The sequence below is a fragment of the Pteronotus mesoamericanus genome, unplaced genomic scaffold (assembly GCF_021234165.1).
Source record: "Pteronotus mesoamericanus isolate MK-2021 breed Mesoamerican mustached bat unplaced genomic scaffold, CSHL_Meso_final contig_27, whole genome shotgun sequence".
NCBI classification, from domain to species: Eukaryota; Metazoa; Chordata; class Mammalia; order Chiroptera; family Mormoopidae; genus Pteronotus; species Pteronotus mesoamericanus.
Window position 1 is genome coordinate 15390536 of NW_026555115.1, and position 8412 is coordinate 15398947.

General features: G+C 40.8%; 1 pseudogene; it reads right to left on the reverse strand.

The window, feature by feature from the left end:
* Positions 1 to 5466: 5466 nt before the first annotated feature.
* Positions 5467 to 7293, reverse strand: LOC129071643 (PHD finger protein 19-like; annotated as a pseudogene).
* Positions 7294 to 8412: the final 1119 nt, after the last annotated feature.

Consider the following 8412-nt stretch of genomic DNA (forward strand, 5'->3'; position numbering starts at 1 on the left):
GATAACTCATTCATTGAGTTAACTTTACAGCTGGCTAATAAAAATTAGCAATAACAGATTATTTGAAAAAGTACATATACTGAACAGCAACAACTTTAAGTTAGTTTTCACTTGACTAAAGTTTCTAAATCTATATTTGTGAACCTAATTTTGAAAAAAATGTTGAATTCATAAAGTTCCTTTCTCACTTCACTAAAGATATAAATCATTTAAAATTTGATCTATAACATCTTTTCTTACTAAAGTTATTATACAGTTAAATATGAAACTAAAGCATCAGGAAATTTGTAATTAGCTTTTGGACCCCATTGAGTGAAAGGAGCTTTGGAAATGAACTATCTATAATCAGGCCAAACACAATCACAAGGTTAAAAAAAAAAAAAACACTTTGTTGCCATTTGAATTTTATTCTGAACTACATTATGTATGTAATACTTATAGAAGTGAATATACAACAGAAATGTCTATTTTTTTTAATTCAAGCATACTCTCAAGACTTTTATATTGTTACTTCAGCACAAATGTATTTAAACATTCAAAACAGACAAAACCAAATTTCAAAAAAATACAAGACAAGTAAAATAATTTACTCATTCATGTATTTATTAGAAACCTATTATATATAAAGATATTAAAGACTGGAAATACAACAGTAAATATGAGATACAGTCTACCTTAAGAGAGACTAATGACTAATGTAGGCTTAGAATTTAAGAAAATAAATTATGTCCATGTTATAATTCTCTATTCTCAAAGTGATTGTTTATTCAAATTATGCATAGACATTTTCTTTAGTAAATAGAAATGTAAACAAGACTCAACTTTTCCTGTGATGCACAAGATATACTGAATTAAACATGCCACATTTGTGTATATAAGATCCATACAACTGCATTTTCACTTACAATGGTTAATAAAGCTCAACCGATTTTTGTGTCATATCACTAAGGAATAGAATTACCATCTGCAGCACAGGTTGGCAACCTGTATTTTCTGCTGTAATATTGTTCATTACTGCAATGGAGGAGATATCCATGTCATATTTAGAAACTGCCTGTCTTTTTTACTACTTAAAAATTACAAAAATTATTTTTCAAAGCCTCATCTTTAGAAATGGCTCTCAAACAGTGCTTACTCAACATTTTTTTCCATGAAACTTAGAGAAACTATGATAAAGCAAAATTTGTGGCCCAAGTGCTTCTGAAGAACTAAATCTGTAAATTAGAAGCTTTATCATCTTGACATTAAATATAATATAATTAATATAATATAATATATAATTAATATATAAAATGAGGGAATAAAAGTATATGCAATAAAAAAGAGTGTTTCCTGGACTAGCAGCACTTGTATCATCAGAGAACTTGCTAGATATGGAAATGAGGGCCTCATCTACACCTATTTGACCAGAACTTCTTGGTGTGGGTTCAGTGATTGGTGTGCAAACATGCTTTGCAAATGATTCTGAATCAGTGTCAAGTTTTAGGACCATAATTTCAGTCTGAAGTAATTCCCTGGGATTGGTGTTTCCAGTTCTAGCCCTCACATTTCTTAGAGTTGCACAGTCCAGCATGGTAGTTAGTAGTTAGTGTGCCTGTGGGTCACTAGAAAGGTGGTTTGTCCAAATGGGTATGTGCTATAAGGGTAAAAAGAGTTCAAATTTCTAAAACTTTAGGAAAAATTTAAAATATTTCAATAATATATTTTGATTAATAATTTTTATATTTTAGAGCAGTTTTATGTTCACAGCAAAATTAAGAGGGTACACAGACTTCCTATATATCCCTTGCTCCCTCACATGCATAGTTCCCCCTTCCAAATTATCAGCATTCCCACCAGAGTAGTATATTTCTTACAACTCGAGTCATGGACAACTCAAAGTCCATAATATACATTAGAGTTGACTTTTAGTGATGTACATTCTATGTCTTTGAAAAAATGTAAAATGACTTTTCTCTAACATGGCTGTATTATTCAGAATGATTTTTACTGACCGTTTCATCCATTCCTCTCCTCTAATCAAGGCAGGCAGTGATTTTTTCACTGTCTCCATACTTTTACCTTTTCCAGAATGTCATACAGGTGAAATCATTCATTATATGCTTTCTCAGATTGTTTTCTTCCACCTGTAATATACACTTAAGTTTTCTCCATATTTTTACCTGGCTTGATTGCTCATTTCTTCTTAGTGCTGAATAATATTCTATTGTCTAGATTATCACAGTTTATTTATCTATTCATTTACTGAAAGATATCTTGGTTGCTTCCAAGTGCTGTCAACTAAGGTTAAAGGTGCTATAAACATCCATGTGCAGGTTTTTGTGTCAACAAAGTTTTTAACCCATTTAGATAAATACCAAAGAGTGTGATTGTGGTGGTATATATTGAGTAAGTTTATTCTTGATTCCCATATCTATGGTTCCATTTTTCTTGCTTGATTGTTTTGTTGATTAAACTGACAATAACCAGAGTGGAAGGAGGAAGGGCATAAAAGGGGAAAGAAGAGGAAGAGTCACATCAAGGAACAAGTGTAAAGGACCCATGGACAAGAACAGCAAGGGGGAGATTTGAATGGGGGGGGGGTCAGCAGGGCAGAGAGAGTAATGGGAGAAAAATGGGGACAGCTCTAATTGAACAATGATTTAACAATTTTAAAAAAGAAAATGTTTAGTTTTGTAAGAAAAGGCCAAACTGTCTTCAAGAGTTTATGTACCATTTTGCATTTCCACTGACAACGAATGACAGTTCCTGTTTTTCCACATCTTCATCAACATTTGCTGTTATCATTAATTTGTATTTTGGCCATTCTAATGGGTATTCTAATATCTCACCATTGTTTTAATTTTCAGTTCCCTAATGGCATATGACGTGGAGCATCTGTTCATGTGCCTACTTGCCATATGTATGTCTTTGGTTGAGGTGTCTGTTCAGAACTTTAATTTATTTTTATTAAGTTGTGAAGTTTCTTATTGTTAAGTTCTTTTTATAATATTTTGGTTAACGTTTCTTTGCCAGATATTTTTCAAAAATATTTTATCCCAGTCTATGGGTTTTCTTCTCATTCTCTTAATCAATAACATTTTTTGCATATTGATTGCATATTAAAATAACTGTTTTAGAAATATTGGATTAAATGAGATAAAATATATTACTAAAATTAGTTTTACAATTTTTTATATTTACCTTTTTTTAATAAATCAGACACATTAATTAACCTTTAATATAACAAATGTTATTAAAAGCAGTAATTCAAAACCATTAATCTTACAAGGTGCACAAGATTGTTACAAGGTCAGTTGACGGTAATGCAGCTATGATCTGGTCAAATGAAGTGCTGGGGTGAGGAGTCAGGGTGACCTTGCTAAGCCTTCTGCTCACTTCCCAAACAGGTAAGATACCCTTCCCTCCTTTCCCCCTCTTCAAGCCCAGAGCCGCTATGGAGCCCACGTAGAGAAGATGTATGTGCACCACGACAGCTTGTTTGTCCTGTGCTTTCTCAGAGACCTGGAGAGCAGGCCAAGGAGGTTCAGAGCTCTATGAAGCCAGGCAGGAAGCCACAGGTTGGATCCCAGGTCCCACAACCGTGCTGGGTTGGGGCCTGCCTTCTCTGCTCCCCTTCCGCCTGACCCCAGTTGAAGGATATGGTGGTAGCAACTGTGGGGCTGAGAAGGGAGAAAACTGGGCCAAACACCAGGTGATCCTTCTCTGGTCCATGCCAGGGAAGCAAAGGGAAGTGGGAGGGCTGTGTACTGGAAGTGAGGTCCCATTGGAAAGGCACTGTAGGAGCTGAGGCTTAAAGCAAGGGACATCCGAAAGATTACAGGGACCCCCTGTAGGCTCCCAGGCAAGGAGGGAGTCAGCCTGTTGGGGCAAAACCAGCTTCTCAGGCCTGCCGTCCCCATGCCATCCCCTCACCATTCATCCACCTTCACCTTGCAGCTGGCAGCCTGCAAACCCAGCCAAGCTGGAGGTCCCGGCAGCACTTGGCAGGGCTGGCCCCCATCTGGTGCATGCCCCACCCCCCTGTCAAGGCACTTCTTTCCATCTTTCAATCTGGTCTGTTTCTAAGATCTCTGGAAGCAACAAAAATGAGGGGTCTCCTCCCATTTTTGGTTTCCCTCCAGATGGCTGTGAGTTTTAATGTTGATTCTAAGAATTCTATTTATACTCCCACTGACAAGGGCCTTCCTTTGAGGGGAACTAAATGATGCAGGCCCTTTAAAACTCCCAACCTGTCCCAAAAAGTCGTTGTCAGTTCAGGATAGGGCAGGGAATAAGGCAGAGGAGCCAAGGGATAAAGCCCTGTGCTTTCTGTCGAGATCAGAGCTGGCTGGTGAGTTGAAGGAAGGGGCAGGAGCTGGCTTTTCACATTTCCTTGCAGCACATGGTCCCTGGTAGGTGGGGGCGGGGGCAAGGGAAACAAGGGCTGTCATTGGAGGGAGTGTGTGAGTGTGTGTGTGTATACGTGTGTACACCTGGAGGCCAGGGGCCAAAAGTTTGTGCCTGAGGGTGAAAGCACATGTGGGTGGAAGCTTACATGTGAGGGAATGTGTATTTGTCTGCATGTGTTGGGGCGGGGGGAGGCGTGGGAAACAGTCTGAGGTTTGGCGCAACAGGCCTTCCTTTCCTCCCACGTGCTCTCCGTGTCCCTCAGGTTTTCAAGGCCACCTCTATTCCTGCAAAGACAGGCCCAACTCCAGGATAACTGAGAGGGGTGTAGCCAAGGAAAGGAAACTGGGGCCTCAGAAGCTGACACCGAGCAGCCCTCACTCTGAGCCTTGACAGCTGGGCTCAGGTGCTGGTACCTTCAAAAGCAGAGATCCAGCCTCTGTCTCAGATCCTGAGAGTCCCAGGGTCTCTGCCACCCAGGTTTTTACGGAGGTCTGCTACCCTCACCGTCTTTTCCAAGTCTGTTAGGGGTGGGGATAGGAAAGTAGGAGGGAAAAGCTCCAGGAGCCCACCTCACTTGCCTTTACCCACTCTTCCTCAGAGGCTCCTGTTCTCATAGTGTGGTCCCTGGGGGACTGGGTGCCCCATGAGTCCAGTGTGACGTACTGCATGCATGTGTAGGGTGTCTAAACATGCATACCCCAAAGGGTTAAGAAGTGACATAAATTTGGGGACACAGACAGATTCAGGCTTCAGGGAAAAGGGTGCCAGGGCCAAGGGGATACACATTCAGAGGAAACAAGTGAGCAGTTTGAGGGAGTGGAGAGTGTGTGGAGACACGGGGACCTTAGAGACACAGGCAAAGGGGCGATGAGTCTGAGGCAGCCCGAGGACAGAACAGCGCAGCAGAGAGACAGATAGGTGCAGACCGTGGCCTGAGAGGTGCGCAGGAGGGCCCTGTGCTAGGCAATTGCAGCTCTGCGTTGCTTCCCTCCCCAACCCTGAAGAGAACCGGAGATCCTGTGGCTTCCACTATCCCTTTGTTTCCCAGGGTTCCTGGCATCCCCTGAAGGCTAGTCAGTAAGGGGTGGTCCCTTCCGACTCCACCAGGTACTGAACCTTGCTCTCGGCTGTGACCCTTCGAGCCAACACCTGGCACTTCTCCCCATGGGTTAACCGCCCAGCTGAGCCTAAGTAGTTAGAGATGGAAGACTTCAGGTGTGACAAGGATGAGTCATCTTCACTGATGCTCTCAAATGTGTGGCTGTCAATGCCTTTGTTCTGCCCCTTGGGCTCTAAACCTCCTCTGCACCATTGTCAGAGGGGCAGTGTCCCCCCAGCCCGGCTGCCCACTGCTTTGCCCGCAGTGGTGTGTTATGCCTTGGCTGCCAGCTTCCTGCTCCCACTGCCCACTGTCCTTGTGAACCCACAGGAGAAGCCAGTGGAGGCGGAGCCAGAGGTGCTGGCTGTGTGCGTGGAGTCCATGTCTGAGAAGAAAATCTGGCCTAAGCTGGAACTTTTTAAACTCTGAACTTCATCTTATGCGAAGTCAAATATGCTGGCCAGGTGGTGGTTGGTGCTCCAAGCCTAGGTAAAGTCGCTACTGGAATAAAACCTTTGATATTTTTCTCCTATAAACTCACCTTTTCTGCTGCTGGAATTCGTGAGGCAACAAACCAGGCTTGCTCTTTCCTCTCTTATGCAGCTCAGAGAAGGCACCATTCTTGGTGGGCACCAGGCCCTTGTCAGGCAGCAGCTTTCCTGGAGTGTTGGGTGGGATGCAGATTAGCAGGCGAAAGATGTACTTCTGCTTGATCTCCTTGCTGCAGAGGAACCGGCTTTTGTAACTGTTAAGTACCTTGAGGAGATGCAATCCTCAGTAGGTCATGAGGGTGCCGTGAGCTACGGAGGAGCAGGCCAGCAGGACAGTCAGACGCTGGCATTTGGCGTGTGAGGAGGCCTCCACCAAACACCTCCCTCCCCTCGGTCTCCTGAGTCCTCCAGGTGGGAACCACTGACCTACATTTACCTTTCTTAATGTGACTACTAGAAAATGTAAAAGTTCGTATGTGCCTTAAATTTTCTGTTAATATTCTATTTATATTAGACATAGCTTCCCTCAAGCCTTACAAATCTCCTCATATTCTTTTGAAAAATCTCCCATATCATTGGGAGGCATGGTGAAGAAACCAATGGTGTCAGGAGTTCTGAGGTAAATTTTATAATAATGAAGTAAATGAATTGTGAAAACTGTAGAAAAGAACTTACCAAATTATTATTTTATGTTATCATAGTTAAGAAAACTATAAAGCAAGAAAAGCACTTGTTTCAAGTCAATTCTACTAACAAAATTAAATATTGGTAGGTATTTTAAATTGAATAGCTGCTAATATTAGAACCTCATAATAGGAACTGGATATCAAATATTATCTTCATTTCAAAAACTCACATGTTTTATTCTTTCTTAAAATGATGTTTGACTTAACCATTAATCTCTTTCCTCAAATCCTCTTACACTCATCTGTTGCTCAGTTCTTTGTTCTTTGATTTGCCTTAGCAGCTGTCTGTAGTCATGGGGACTTGCTCTCTGTGGACTGGTTGATGCCTGTGCTAGAAGCCTGCCTATCGCAATCTAGAAGCTCTGGTTCCTCCTACCACTTGTAGTCTTGAATGACAAACCACACCATAGTGCATGACATCTTGTTTCCCAGGCAGCTGCCAATGTAATGTGATGCAGTCCAAACTATAGGGAGAGAAAGAGGGGATTGCTCTTGGATAGATTTTGATCAATAAGAAGCAGAAAATGGCAAGTATGCACAGATACATTCTTTTACCCTTTTTTTCCTCTTCCAGTACAACCACCTGAAGAGGTCTTTCACATGCCTTCCTGTGGGTCGTTGCCATAGACACTTCCCTGGCACTATATCCCAGTCTCATGTGCCTGCTTCCACAAACATTTGATTGCATATATAGGCTGTGAATGCTAGGTGGTACAAAGAGAGGGTGAAAACAGCAAGAAGTTAATGGACAATGAAAAAGTGATCGGGTAGTGGATCAGAGGCTTCATTAAGTGATGATAATGTGTGGAGTGAGAACAGCAAAAATCCACTTAATCAGGTTTTAAAAAATGTGTTTATTTCAAAATAAAGGTATTTTTATTCCATTTCCATGGAAAATAAGAAGGGTTAATTTTCCCAGGATTATTTCCAAAATACAGTTAATTTTTCTCTAGCTCAACTTTTTTTATTATATATTTAGAAGTAAAATAAAGTTTCTCGTATAGAAAGCTTCTCTGACTTATTTTTAGGTCATCTCCTGCTAGCTATAAATGTGACGGGAGAGCTAGCTCATTAGTGCACTTTAGAAGCTTGTGTGGGAAGTCTTAGCATCCTGTTTTACTTTACTGTTTGACACTTTCTCTCTAATGTATAATCTACTGAGAGAAGCTCATCTTGCTCAGTGCAAAGTAAGGAAATTGCTAATGATCTTATCGTGAATACGCAAATACTATAAAATTCAATTTGGGTGTTTTCTATATGACATTAATAAACTAACGCCCATTCCTCAATGTGGTGAGATAAAGGTGGAATGTCTACTGATACCTGCCTTATATCCATACTGTGTGTAAAAATTTGGGATACTGAGAAAACAGTCCTTCAAATATTTGTAAGTTTCTGGGAAGCAGTACTTTCACATTTCCTTGGCTAAATGAAGCTTCTGAGAACCCAGAATAGCTAGGAAAGGATGTGATATACAACCTGAAGTCTTCTTTGCTAAAGAAAAGTCTCAAGTTTTGGCTGAATTCACTTAACAAGCTTAAGACATTAAGCTTATTTAGTGTTTTTTTTTTTAAGTGAATTAGTTGCCAAAATTTCAGTTGGCAGTCTACACAAAACTGGCAGATTACATGCAAATATAATCCATATTTCTGATTTCCCTTGAATAAGAAGTTGATGTAGCAAACTGGTCCCACATTCCATGTGGCGTCTGTTGGATGCTTCAAAAGAGCATGATCTCCTCAAT